Here is a 14,979-nt window from a genome sequence, read left to right as displayed (position 1 = left end):
CCAGAGAGACCAAGACACTAGCATATTCAGTTTTAGGACCAAGGACTCTAATATTTTGACCATTTGTCAAAAGGCTTTATTTATAAAATAATTCATTTTCTCGGTCCAAATCTCACTTAAAATATCCCCTACCTTTATCAATCTAAAGATGGCACCTGAACTTACCTTCTGTAGAGTATCTTGCTTGTATGCGTGTATGTATGTATGTATGTATGAATATATATATTATTCTATATAGCATTAAATCCATGGCATAGCATATATTGAGTTTGTTCTCTCTCCCTCTCCCTCTCCCCTCCCCCCCCCCCCGTGTGTGTGTGTGGTGTTTGTGCAGGTGTGCAGGTGCATATCTTCATGCTAGAGGACACGGGCCTCCTGCTGTTACCCTCTGCTGTATTCTCTTCAGGCAGGTCTCTCACTGAACCTAGAACGAGCCTGGCAGCCAGGAAGCCCCATCAGTCCTGCCTCTACCTCACGCAGCACCGGAGATCCAGGTGTACACGGCTATACCTGACTTGGACCCAGGTAAAGCCGGCTCTTTTCCTCACTGAGCCGGCTCCCAGAGCCCTACCATTAAGTTCACCTGGAAGAACATGCATTATTTTCACTCATTTCTTCACCCTAGTACTATAATTGCCGTTACTATTCCTAACCATTTCTGAGACACACAGAAAGTGCTGAGGGGCATTCTGAAATACTGCTCTGGCAGTATTCCGGCATCTCTAAGCAGACCTGGTCCAGCTATGCCCCATACCTTTCAGTAACTATATCAACTCCAGCGACCTTACCATTGATCCCTGTACAATGGGGCTCTTATGAAGGCCCAGTTCGCATAAGTGGTCTGTGACTTTATGAACCATGTCTCTATGAGAGCAGCATTGTGGGTTAGCTCTGCTTTATTCCTGACATCCATCACTGTCAAAGTCCTCATTCGCAGCCTCACATTTACACGCGTTCTACATTCCTGGGCAGATCTGAAACAGAGAGCGGTCCGTGTGTTTCTCTGCGTGACGCATTCCTTCTTCGGCGGTAGAAATTATGTAACGTGGACTAAATCAAAGATGCAGAGATATGAAAGAGGAGCTGGGAGATGGCCTGGGGGGTCACCGGAGGGTGGTGTGAGCAGGGTTATTTCCAGCTTTAAATTTAGATTTATCCACGGAAGCCAGCCATTCCAAAGACAATATTCAAGTGTATAGCAGGTCGAGCCAGGCCACCGGGCTGTTCTAGCCACTCAGCCTCGCCCTGTTGAAAGGCCTTCTCCCAGTGGCCTTGGCGTTACCTAGCACTGGGATGAGGACAGTCAACAGCTCACAGTGACCTGGAGAACAGCAGCGTGGGAAAGGGGAGGTAGGGACAGGACAGGAGACATTGGAACTGAAAAGGAACAGGAGCCATGCTGGAAAGCCAGTCAGACCTGTGTTAGCCAATCCTGTGCTGCCACTGGACATCAGCCACATGGCTCTTGCGAATACAGGTTATTAAATGTGTGTCTTGGCTTTTTCCTTTGCAAAGAACACAAGCACACACTGCAGAGTCTTACAGTGAGAATAACCATACATACAAAGTGTATGAGGTGGTGATCGTGCTATCCGTATGTTAGCTTCTGCCTTCTAGCTTCTCTAGAAAGAAAATGGGGGTGGGGTGTGAGTGAGCCTTCATGGCTTTCTAAATAGTGTCTTATCAAGAAGTAGCTCACTGTTATATATAAAAACCCATACTAAATAAAAATGCCCCATAGTTACGGGTTATAAGGCTCGCTATTGGGGCTAGAGAAATGGCTCAGTGGGTAAAAGCACTTGCTGGTGAGCCTGACAATCTGAGTTTGATCCCTGAGATACATACGCACACCACATGGTAGAGAGAAAGAGCCAACTCCTGCAAGTTTGTGTCCTCCTCTGACTGTCTCTCTGTCTCTCTGTCTCTCTATCCTTGTCTCTGTCTCTGTCTCTGTCTCTCTGTCTCTCTCTCTCTCTCTCTCTCTCTCTCTCACACACACACACACACACACACATTCACACACATGCATGCACACACAAATGGACCAAGGAAATCTCTAGGTAGAGCAAAGCTTATGGGTGTGTGTGGTGTGTGTGTGTGTGTGTGTACATCTGTCTGTATGTCTCAGTATGTTGTGTGTGTGTGGTTGTGCCTGTGCATGAGTGCATGTGTCTGTGTGTGTGTGCAAGTGTATATGTTTGTATGTGTTTATATGTGTGTACGTGTCTGTGCACATGTGTGTATATATGTGCGTGCATATATGTGTGTGTGTGTGTGTGTGTGTGTGACCACAATCAAAAGGAACACTAAGGGTTGGTGTGACCAGTGGTACAGTACATAGCTGATATGTGAGAGGTCCTGAGTTTGATGCCCAGCCCTGTAAAATAATGTGCCAATTACCAGAGCAGTTGGGTTGTTTGGGAGGGCTGAGGAGATGCCCAGCCAGTAAAACACTTTCCCTGCAAGCATGAAGACCGGAATTTGAGCCCTAGAGCTGTGTAAAAACGCCAACTATGGTGGTATATTCTTATAGTAGCAGTGTCTGTGAGGTGGAGAAAGCAGATCTCTGGAGCTTGGTGGCCAGCCAAACTAGACTAAAACTGGTTATCTCCAAGTCTGAAAGAGATCTGTCTACAAAAACAGAATAAAATGACGCCCTGAGAACAACACCCAAGGTAAACCTCTGGCCTCAACACACATGTATACCCACATGTGCTTACATGTACACCTGTACACATATACAATAATATATAGACAAGATGGCACATGGTTTCCTAGTGACAGAGTGAGAACCTGCTAGGGATAACATGACATTCAAACACAAAGGCTGCTATTCCCCAGCAGTGTCAGCACTAAGCACTAAGAATCCAGTCCACCATCAGCTCAACATCAGTACTCTGGAGCTTGCCGATCCAGTGACCACGACCTTGTCATATGAAGACAATATGACAACCTGGTGACAATGCTGAGATTTTATGGGAAAAGCAGAACTGAGGGACAGAGAGCATGACCAGTGGCTCCTGCAGCATCTGGGAGCCACTGGAAGAGTGGACTTGGAGCATGAGAAAGGGAGGGGGGCTGACAGATGGTACAGAAGAGCTTCTAGGGAAGAATCCCACAGAGGGGAAATCAAGACATTAAAAAATTAAAACAAACAATGAAAGTTTCCTAGTGACTATTAGCCAGACATCATTAACTTGCAAATACACCTAGTGTGGAAAAATGGAAGAAAGAGAAGAAGAAAAAAGAGGAAGAAGGAGAAAGAGGAGAAAGAGGAGGAGGAGGAAGAGGAGGAGGAAAGGGAGAAGAAGAGGAAGAAGAGGAAGAAGAGGGAGAAGAGGAAGAAGAGGGAGAAGAGGAAGAAGAAGAAGAAGAAGAAGAAGAAGAAGAAGAAGAAGAAGAAGAAGAAGAAGAAGAAGAAGAAGAAGAAGAAGAAGAAGAAGAAGAAAAAGAAACATTTTATCCATTGCTGGCACTTGAACACACAGCAGGAAGGTTCTGTGGGTCTCAGCTTGCAGCAAACTCTAAAATATTAGCATTTTTAATTAGAGGAGAAGTAATCAGCTTTCTCAAGAACATGTCATTCCCTAGAAAGCATGATAAATGAGTATGTCCCTAGATTCTTTCTATTTGTAAAGTGTTACAAAGCTTAACATCATCGGGGTAGTCTAATCTGGCAGCAGGGTTTCTATTGTTAACCGGTTCAAGTGCTTGAGTGTTAGATTCCCAGCAGTTACCTTCCTGCTGCTCAGGCTGGGTTAAACACCCTAATCATCTGCTCGCTTGCACCTGGCCTCCCCTCACAAAGAATTCAGATTCCTTTGACTATGATTTTAACCTCCAACAACAACAACAACAAAAAACCAATGTGGAATTCCTAGGTCTGAGAAACTCAGTAGCATGGCCCAGACATTTAATCTCAGCTATAATCCATTAAGTAGATAGTCCCAGTGCGACTCCCTGATTCACAGAGCATCAGAGGCATTTATCTTGCTAAATGTGGCATTAAAAAACTCATTATGAGAAATCTGTAGCCCCTATGGTGACACGCAGAGGCTGACAACCTTATGCCAATAAATGAAAAGAAAACCACCCCAACTTTCATACAGGAGGAGAGCATATGATATTTATTCTTCTGAACCTTGCTTATTCCACTCAATAAGATGAGCTCAAGTTCTAATCATTTTTTTTTCTGCAAATGGTATGTATTTTTAGAGATTTATTTATTTATTTTTAGGTCTAGAGGCGTTTTGCCTGCATATAGCTGTGCGTTGTGTGCATGCAGTGCCAGAGGAGGCCAGAAGAGGGAGCCAGATACCAGAGGCTCTAGTCATAGATTGTTTTGAGTCACCCAGTGGGTGCTGGGAACTGAATCCTAAGTCCTCCAGAAAAGCAACATGTCTTAACTGCTGACCTCATCTCTCTAGCTCCATTTTATAGTTGAAAAGCCCCATTGTGTAGATATCTCTTTGTGTAGTCATTTGCTTATAGACATCTGGGCTGATCCCACCATAATTTGTCTATTGGGAACACACACATGTACACACACACACACACACACACACACATGACTGAGCAGGAAGAAAAGGGGGCCAGTAGAGGGAAGAGGATCAGAGGGAGCCATGGGGCAGGAATATAATCAAAGCATATGATATAATTGAATAAAAACATTGCAAAGCTCATTTCTTTATACAATGAGTTTACACTAATGAAAAAGAAACTTTTCAAGCAACAGCCAACATTATAGTGTTTTTTAAAAGTCTGGTCAGAGGCTTCATGAACTGAGGACCCATGGAAGCCATTTTGGCAGGGATACAAGATTGAACCTGCTATCTGTAGATAAGCTTCCTGGTACAAGAAGCAGATGCTTCAGTCCTAGGATACAAGCGTATCTGAATATGCATTTACAGTCTTTCTGTCTGTTTGTTTTGGGATACAGTCTCATATATCCCAGGCTGGCCCCTGAACTGGTACGAAGCTGTGAGGATTACCTTGAACTTCCAATCCTGTCTTCAGGGACCCAGTGCAGGCACTACAGGCGTGTGCTGTCACTCCCAGTTTGTAAGTTCTATCTATGTACAGTCTTTCAGAGACATACATACTTTCAGATACACAACCAAACACCCTTTCTCTCTTCCTTACTAAAGAGACATTTGGTGAAACCTTCCAGTGGGTGCAACTGTTGTCTCCTTGTGGGAGCGTGCACTCTGTGGGTGACAGCTTCAGAGCTTAAGTACTGTCTTCCTTTCTGCAGACCCCTGTCTGGAGTTAGAAGCTGGTGCCCTCAGTCCTCAACTGGGAGGGTCTGAGGTCTGCTCCAGGCTTTTGTAGTCTCCTCTCGTCATTAATTCCACTACTCCATTCAGGACTAAATGCTTTAAGAAAATGCTCCCAGGGTGGCTTCTTTGTTAGCCATTGCCACACCCAAGCAGAGTGGCAGAGGGCATACCAGGCTCCTTTTGCTAATACTGCTATGGCAGCTGCTCACTCTCCTGTTCCCATCCTCCCCCCTTTCTGAGGACAGAATACCAGTTTTATTTTATACTCAATATGCCTGCAGTTTCTATATCCCCTCTCCAGGGAAAGGCCTTAACCAGGAACACTGTGATGTGTTTATAAAAAGATAAAGAGATAAAGAGAGTATGTTCTGTGGGTCTGTGATGAGGTATGAGGGAAGGGGATGTCTCAGCGGGCCCATGAAGAGGCATCTCTTCCCCCTGAGGGACCAGTCACACACCAGTATGGAATAGAATGGAGTTTATTCAGGGCATGGGGAGGGGAGCCAGGAGGGTAGTAGAGAGAGAGAGAGAGAGAGAGAGAGAGAGAGAGAGAGAGAGAGAGAGAGAGAAGAAGAAGAAGAAGAAGAAGAAGAAGAAGAAGAAGAAGAAGAAGAAGAAGAAGAAGAAGAAGAAGAAGAAGAGAAGTAGAGGCCAGCCATGACCATGTGCAGGGAGAGGGAAGGGAAAGGGGAGGAGGGAGGGGATACAGAGAAGCTAGAGGCAAGAGATCAAGAGAGCAAGAGGGAGAGGAGGGGGCAAGCAGCCCCTTTTATAGTGGGCCAGGCCTACCTGGCTGTTGCCAGGTAACTGTGGAGGTGGAGTTTAGACAGAATGCTAACACACTGAAGAATAAACCCTTTGCTTTTCTCCTCTTCCATTAGTCTAGCAACTGGATTGCAGTTCTGTTGACAGGAACTCTGGCAGCCACCATGGGACCTGAAACAAGCTGGCTGAGAGGGACATGCTGGGGGCGTCAGAAGAAAGACAGAGGAATCCAGCATGGTGGCTGCCCACATTCAGATGCCTTCAAGTAAAACTACTTTGGGACTTTGGGAACTGACGGTTACCTTTGAGTCTCTGGTCCATGTATTTGATTCTAATTCTAACTAACACAATATTTGATTCCAATAGTGCTGTGTTGTAATCTAAGTGAAATTTAATACACAGAACTTACTTTGTTCTGCCATGAAGTGACATCAGGATGAAACTCTGTAGGTCTGGTTAGTTACAGGTATGGTTGCATACACCTCAATTGGCTTACCTCAGCTTGACCCAAGACTATCTCAGATTCACACAGAACCAGGACATCTGGAACGTAAGCAGCCGAAGTTGGGTATTTAACCATAATCCATCTCTTCCTGTGCATGTGCAGCTGGCGCTGCCAGGCAGACACACGAAGAGTTGGGTGTTTTGCTGCACAGGGGGGAGAGGCATGGGAATCCTGGCTGTCCCTTCAGCGTAAAAATGCCTCCAGAATCTGGACTTTGAACTGGGTCCTCCAAAGAATGCCATAAACTTGTAAGGCATGCATCCATTTCCTGAAGAGGGAAGCTCCAGAAAGCAACTAAAAACTGAAAGTACAGTGTCAGGTAAGATTTTGGGAATGAGGACACGTGTGTGAAATAGTTCTTGGGGTGAGCCATAAGACTCACTCCTCTATGGCACACGGGAGGATTCACATTCCAGATGTGTGCACGTGAGCAGGCATGTGCACATGGAAGCTAGGGGACTAACCTCAAGTGTCATTCCTCCAGAGCCATCCATCTTGGTTTTTGAGACAGGATCTCTCACTAGACTGGTTTTGTTCTTTCGGCTGGAGTGACTAGCCAGTGAGCCCTAGGGATCTGGCCATCTCTGCCTCTGAGGTTCTTTGCTAAGTCAGTCCTGGGGCTAAATACAGGTGCTCACGCTTGCACGACCAACCAGTGCTTTACCAGATGAGAAACCTCACAGCCCATACTTCCAAACTCCTATCCACACAAAGACAATGACACTAGCCCTCATTTTTTTTTTTTTTTTTTTTTTTTGGTTTTTCGAGACAGGGTTTCTCTGTGTAGCCCTGGCTGTCCTAGAACTCACTCTGTAGACCAGGCTGGCCTCGAACTCAGAAATCCGCCTGCCTCTGCCTCCCAAGTGCTGGGATCAAAGGCGTGTGCCACCACTAGCCCTCATCTTAACCCTGGACATTATATAATCCATACCCATTTGGTTTATGGGTATCAGAAGCCTTGAGTATAGACATTAATGCTCTGTTCCTTCTCCTGCCATTGTCCAACAGAGAGAAATGCCATGGTTAGGATTCTATTTCTGCTTACAGTGTCACAGGTAGAGCAGTAGAGAAGGACATTAGGGATAGCCCATGCTCAGAGTCTAGGGATAGCCCATGCTCAGAGTCTACTGCTGCACCGACAGGCATCAGCTGTGGGCTCTGGGCTCTGGGCTCCTGGTTGTCCCTGAAAACGGAACTTGAGTATATGGATTGAGGGCCCTGTAACTGAGGGTAGGGCTGGCACCATCACAAGCACTCATTTTGGTATTAAAAAAAAAAAAAAACCCAGATGCCTCAAATTTACAGCAAGAGAAGTAAAGCTGGGCCGCTACTGGGAGCTGCTCTCTTGAAGAATTAGCCATTTCTACCTTTCGAGGAAACCAACTTCAGTCTCTCCCTCCATGTCCCCCCACTTTCTGAAAATCCATAAATCATTCATGTTTCCTCAGGCTCCCGCCCCTCACCCTGCCAAGAGCCATAGCTGGGTCAGCTGTATCCGTACTTGGGAAGGTGCTTGGCCCATTAAGTAGGGGAGCCAGAGGGGTCCTGTCTCCCAGCACCTCATCAGGTCCCATAAATCACTTCCTAGGCCCTGGAAGAGAAAAACACACCCCCAAAGCTGCCGATTTATAAAATGTTTTCCCATCTTTAGAGTATTTTATTCCTCCAGCTTCATGCGACATGAATAGCGACATAACCTGGATGCTGGGTTTTTCTAATAAGCAGCTGTGAAATTTCACTAGCACTGGTGCAAAGTCAAGGGCTGAAAATAACTCATCCCAATGTATGAGCCCTCTGTCTTCAGTCGGGCTTTGATCTGCTAACGGCCTATGGAGGCCATGCTTCTTCCTGGACAGAGGCAGAGCTTCAGAGAAGTATCCAGTGCTCTCGCTGGCACCTAGCCAGAGGGTATTTCTTCTGGGGCCCATCATGAAGTGGTGGAAGGAAAGAGCTGGGAGAGAGAATCGTGAGGAGGAAACACTATATAATACAGACTTGGGGTTCTTGAAAGCTTTTAGAAACATTTAATTGAAACCCAGGGCCCTGGGCTAGGGATGTTAGCAGAGTGCTTGCCCTTTATACATGAAACCCTGGGTCCCATCCCCAGCCATGGATGAGTTGGGCATGACAGTGAATACCTGGCATCCGAGGGGGCACTTGGTGGGTATAAACAAGAAGATCCCAAGTTCAAGGTCGTCAAGGTCACATACCACATTTGAGGCCAGCCTAAGGACATAAGACCCTGTCTCCATAACAAATGTCCTGAGCTCTTCTCAACCCTCCTAAGGATCTGACTCCTTACTGCAGTTCTTCATGTTGTGCTGACCCCCAACCATAAAATTATTTCGTTGCTACTTCATAACTGTCATTTTGCTACCGTTAGGACTTGTAATATAAATGTCTGGTATGCAGTATATCTGCTATGTGACCCCCAAAGGGTGGAGAACCATGCTGGTTTAGGGGCTGTTATGTTTCCTTTGAATCTGTGGAATGTGATAGCAACTTGTGACCTTTGGCACATCCAGGGCACAGGTTCCGAGATGGTGGATCAGAGAGGAAAAGATGAGGACAGAGGTGAGCCCAGGCCTCCACTTTCATGGTGTCGGTGTTTATTTAATACCAACCACGAGCAAACTCCGTTTCCAAACACAGGCAAGAAGAGCTCACCTGGAAACTCTGCATTTGCAAAGCTCTGGGCATCAGTTTTCAAACCTCCTAATAGTATTTATAATTTCCTCAGGAAAGTCGACCCTCAGTGCGATGGCTTGAACAAAAATGGCCCCCTAGGCTCATAGAGACTGATACTATTGGGAGGTGTGGCCTTGTTGGAGTAGGTGTGGCATTGTTGGAAGAACTGTGTCACTTTGAGGTCTCAGAAGCTCAAGCCAGGCCTAGTGTGTCTCATTTTCTTCCGGGTGCCTGTGGATCCTGATGTAGAACTCTCAGCTTACTCTCCATGCACCATGTCTGCCTGCATGTCACCATGCTTCCGGCTGTGACAATAATGGACTAAACCTCTGAACTGTAAGCCAGCCCCAATGAAATGTTTTCCTTTATAAGACCTGCCATGGCTATGGTGTCTCTCAGCACTTGTGGGGAAAAATGACTTCCCACAGCTTTTAAGTAGAAGTAGACTGGCGTCAAAGCTGCTAGCTGTCACACCCCTAGGATCAGACCTGCATAGAGCAGACTTCTTATCCTGCTGAATTTCTAAGCAATAGAGCTATGGCTCTGCTGCCTGGGGCATCCCTCTCAGAGCTGTGTTATAGCTATAGCTTCTGTGTCACAGGCATGTAGGCTAACACCATAGGCTCTGTGGAAGGCACCCAGATGAGTGGCTAAATCACTGTGAGAATGCAGTAGACTCCTGCTTTCTGTCTGGCAGAAGCCGATCTCAGCTAGCAACTATGGGGTGTCTCAGGTGAATGCCATCACTCAAGAAATATGGAGGTCCTAGAATAAACTCAGCCCTGGTTCATGTTCAGATGCGGATGTACACTAGCCATATGACCCACAATAGCACATGAAGGCTCTGGTGCCTCTCTTTATCCCACCATAAAGTAGAGACAACGGTTATGTTTCCTCACATGTGATAAAGGTTTCCTGCAAAACGTATGATGGGCGTTGTACAAACATAGGTTATTATTAACCCTGAGATGGCTCCAGTCCAAACTCAAAGGAAAGGATATATATGTGTCAGAGTTGTGGGCTGGGTGAGAATTTAGCAGCAACGTGCTTGCCATGCAAGCATGAAGACCTCGGTTTCCAGAACCCACTTAAAAACTAGCTGGGGTACGGTGTTGTGTGCTTGCTATCCTAGCAACGGGGAGGTGGAGACAGGCAGGTGCCTTGGGCTCCCTAGCAAGTCAGTCTCCCACTTGATGAGTTCCAGGTAGTAAGGGACGCTGTCTCAAAAACAAGGTGAGTGGCAGCTGGGGAACAATTGAGTTTGTCCTCTGACCTAAACACTCCTGCATACATATGCTGGTATCCACCACACACATGTACTCCCCCACACACAAACACACACACACACACATACATACATACATGCATGCATATACTCACATACACACATACATACATACATACATACATACATACATACAAACAAACACTCATACACATACACACATACATACATGCATGCATGTATACATACATACATTCACACACATACATATATACATACAAACTCACACATACATACATACATACACACATATATACATTCATACAAACACACATACATACATGCATACATACATACATACAAACACTCACACATGTATAGACATGTACAAGCTCGGAGCAGAGACCATGACAGTGGTATAGTTCAATGTCAAAAACCTCTGGCTCTGATACAAAAATCTTGCTACTGTCGCACTGTCCCAGAAGAAGGGCAAACTGGTCAAGTGCTCATGCTTGTCTGCAAACCCCACTGATAGCTTCCCAGACGACTGTTACATAGCAACCTAGGAAGCTTACTTCTCTCAGCACACAGAGAGCACCCATGTGTCTCAGAAGTGCCTTTCTGTGGACTCTTTGCAGCCAAGACCCCTAACTCAAGTCACACATTTTATTTGGAAAGTCTGAGGCCCGAAGCCGGTTTTCAGGAGGCAATTTTATTCATTACGGAGAATTAACCTTTTCTAACAGCTCATTACACAGTGTCTGAAAACACATTTAAAAAAAGACACAAATATAGTGTGTTCGGGATACTGCACGACATAGGCAAAATGACGCCAGTTACTGGGCTCTTTGTGCATGGAACTGATTTAGGGGCTTCTTCAAGAAAGTGGGGGTGCTTTTCTGTCTTGAAGAAATGCTGTGTTAATTCTAGGCCTAAAAAAAGAACAGGAAAAAAAAGAAGTTGTTTCCTCTTAGCAGCAACTATTTTCCTGAAAGCCTCCCTTTCTCAGGTTGAGAGACAAAAAGGAAGTTGGAGGCTGAGGAGGGAAATGAGTTTCCACTGAGGATGGCAGGGCCTCAGCCACTGGTTTCCCTCCTGACCACACTTCAGGGGGTTCCTTCAAAGCAACACCACATGTGGGTGTGTTGACACACACTCTCAGTCCCAATGCTGGGGCAGAACAGGTGGGTCCTGGAGGTTCACGTGTCAGCCAGCCTAGCATTCAAGGACAGTAGGAGTCTGTGTCTGAAAAAAAAAATCAGATTGATAGCATTCCAGGAAGGACTGCCAGGGTTGTTCTCGGGTCTCTATATACATGCACATACATATGTACACACAGTGCACCTACACACACACACACACACACACACACACACACACACACACTGTGAGAGCTGCCTTTAGAAGAACAGGGTCCCATCAACAGTGGGAAAAGATATTGATGGCACCACTGTTGTGAGAAAAGCAAAGCCACCAGTCCTTCAAAGCATCAAGTGCACAATTTCCATCATGTGTCAATGGGTCTCACCATCACCACCCAACCAGAAAACAGGCAAAAGGGACAAACAGGTCATTCAAAAAAGAAGCCAGTGTTGACCACAGAGGAAAAAAAATCCAACCTTAACAGTAACCAAACCAAGCAGAACTGGGTGTTCTTCTGAGACGTGCCAATTTTGTGGAGATTGAAAATAGAATTACGGGCTGCGAAGGCAGCTGGTAAATAGCTTGACTATAAGCATGAGGCTCTGAGTTCAAGCTCTAGAACTCACACACACACAAGAATCTGGATATGGTGTGCTCTAGTTATGCCAGCCCCGGGGGAGCTGCAAGAGGCAGGGCCCCGAGGCCAGCCTTCCAGTCAGTCTAGCCTACTTGGTGAGTTCTAGGCCAGTGAAAGTCCCAGTCTCAACAAAAAGTGGGTGGCACCCAAGAATGACAGGTAGGATGCCCTCTGGACTATGCACGTACAAATGCACTGTCCTTAACCCCTACCCACAAGACAGTGTTCATTATCATAAAGACTGTGAGCACAGGGGACAGATTCTCACTTCCTCATAATAGTTAGTGTTGCATTCACTTCGCTGGTGGACAATTTAGCCAGTGTCATTCATATCCCTTTGACAGAAATACCTCTATTTCTTTGGGACAATACCAAGAAAATACACATATATTCACAGAAATAATCCTGGAAAGATTTTTTTTTTTTTTTTTTTTTTTTTTTTTTTTTTTTTTTTGCTGTAGTACAGCTGCATGGGAACTTTTATTTGAAAAACTAGTAGTTTATATTTTAGGTAGGCCTTGCAGGTTTCTATGTGAGTATTCAACTTCGTCATTGTATCAGTGAGCCTGCTATTGATAATAGAGAAATAAATAGGCATGATTGTGTTCCAGAAAATCTCCATGGATAAAAACAGGCACCAGTGAGTAGGTTTGGTCTATAAACTATACTCTGCCAACCTAAACGGTACAAAGTATGATGTAAAGATGGAGCCATCTGCATTTCCACCAATCTGGAAATGACAAAATACACCGTACGGTTCGTACAACCTTTTCTTAGGGATATGGGGATGCACTCCTGTGGGGGGAAAAAAAATCTGGACACAGGCCGTAAGCTTAGAGTAATCCTAATTCCCTAAGGGGCAGAAACTATGTAAGCATGGAAAAAGAATTAGAAAGAAACGGACAAGATTTTAACAGCAATGGTGGTTTTAATTTTCTTTTTTATACTCCTCAGGCTCCAAATTCCCTATAATGTGCATGCGTTTAATTTTTTTAAATTGAAAAAGCAAAGTTTGAAATGACACAAGTGGACTTCTGCTGTGAACACTATTGCATAAATCAGTCATTCCCCAGGTTCATGTGGAAAGAATCCAAACTGGAAAACAAAGAGGAAAATCCCACCATTTTCTACTTCTGGCAGAATCAGGAGACAAACGGTAAAATTTTAAAATATTAAAAAAATTGTGTGTGTGTGTGTGTGTGTGTATGCATGTGCACAGGTACATGTGCCTATGAAAACCAGAGGAGGGCACTGAATCCTCAGAAGCTGGAATTATAGGTGGTTATGGCCCAATATGGGTGCCAAGAACAGAATCTGGGTCCTCAGGAAGAGTAGTATGTGCTCTTAGCCACTGAACTATCTCTCTAACCCCTAACAAACACCAACATTTTTTAAAAGAGATATAGATAGCCAACAAAATTTATCCAGAGGTATATGTGGGTAAGTATAAAGAAGAGAATTTCATAAAACTATACCTTATGCCCATCTGGAGATCTGTCCCCGTCAAACCTCACTCCCACAATGCCTCACCTCCACACTACAGCTTCCCCTGTTTGTTGTAGACACAGACCTAATCAGTTTTAGGGCAATACACTTTAACATTCAGGAACTCCCATGAGCCTTCTGGAAGAATTTCTAGAAGATAAACCCTGGCCAACTGAGAAGTAACGGGGTAAAAACTGGAATATTCTGAATACAAGACCACAGAGAATGTGGGCTTTGGAAGTCAGACTAGGAAAAACAAGCTGAGGAGCAGCAGGAAGGAATTAATAAAAATAACAGCAGGTATTAGAGGGGTGGAATAACCCACTAATAGTAGAACAAACAGAGCTAAAAGCTTTTAGAGTGGAGATAGCCATCTGCTAACTAGCTTAATCAGAGGAGGAGGCAGGAATAAACACTGCAAGTAAGACATGTTCTGAAGAAATAACGACAAGATCTAAGCAGGGATTGTAAAAGACTACTTCACTTAAATCGACCGACACTTGTGAAAACCCAGATGGGTGGGATAATTTTCAAATAAGTAGAATATTCCTAAACGGAGTCCAGAAGAACAAATGTAAACAGACTGACTTCTGTAAAGAAATAAAAAGAAGGTCATCAGTAAGGAGCCTCTTCTGCTAAAAATATGCCAGACCCAGCTGGTTCCACAGAGGGCTTCTACCCAGCTTCCCAGAGAAGGCCACTTGTCAAGGCCACTCTAGAACCTAGATGTGAAACACAGCTCCCACATATTCTAAAGTGAACACTAAAAAAAAAAAAGAAAAGAAAGAAAGAAAGAAAGAAACCCCTCAAAGTAAAATTACCAACCACTTTGTGTGCATATTGGTATAAAAATCATGAGGTAGATAGTAACAAACACTCCAGGACACTGACAGAACTATCAAGGTATAGGAACATCAAGAACTATCATAATCAGGTGGTGTTTATGACAGAAATAAAGACCATTTAATTATAGAAGATACATTCATTTGTCATACTCTTTTTTTCTGTTTCATTCTCTCTCTCTCTCTCTGTCTCTTCTCTGTCTCTCTCTCTCTCTCTCTCTCTCTCTCTCTCTCTCTCTCTCTCTCTCTCTCCTCTCTCTCTCCTCTTTTTTCAGGGTGAGGAATTGAGTCAGGATCTCACTATGTAGCCTTGGCTATCCTGGAATTCATTATCTAGACCAGGCTGGCCTCAAACTTGAGGCAATCCTCTTAGTTCTGATTCTCAAGTACCAGGGTAACAGATGTGCACT

General features: G+C 44.8%; 1 protein-coding gene across 4 annotated transcripts in view; it reads right to left on the bottom strand.

Annotated features, from left to right (window-relative positions):
• The window catches only part of Thsd4 (thrombospondin type 1 domain containing 4), a 562,869-nt gene that overhangs the window by 212,195 nt on the left and 335,695 nt on the right, over positions 1 to 14,979 (bottom strand). The gene's annotated exons all lie outside the window — the stretch shown is intronic.

Source organism: Arvicanthis niloticus, chromosome 26 (assembly GCF_011762505.2).
Source record: "Arvicanthis niloticus isolate mArvNil1 chromosome 26, mArvNil1.pat.X, whole genome shotgun sequence".
NCBI lineage: Eukaryota > Metazoa > Chordata > Mammalia > Rodentia > Muridae > Arvicanthis > Arvicanthis niloticus.
This window is presented reverse-complemented; position numbering and strand designations above follow the sequence as displayed.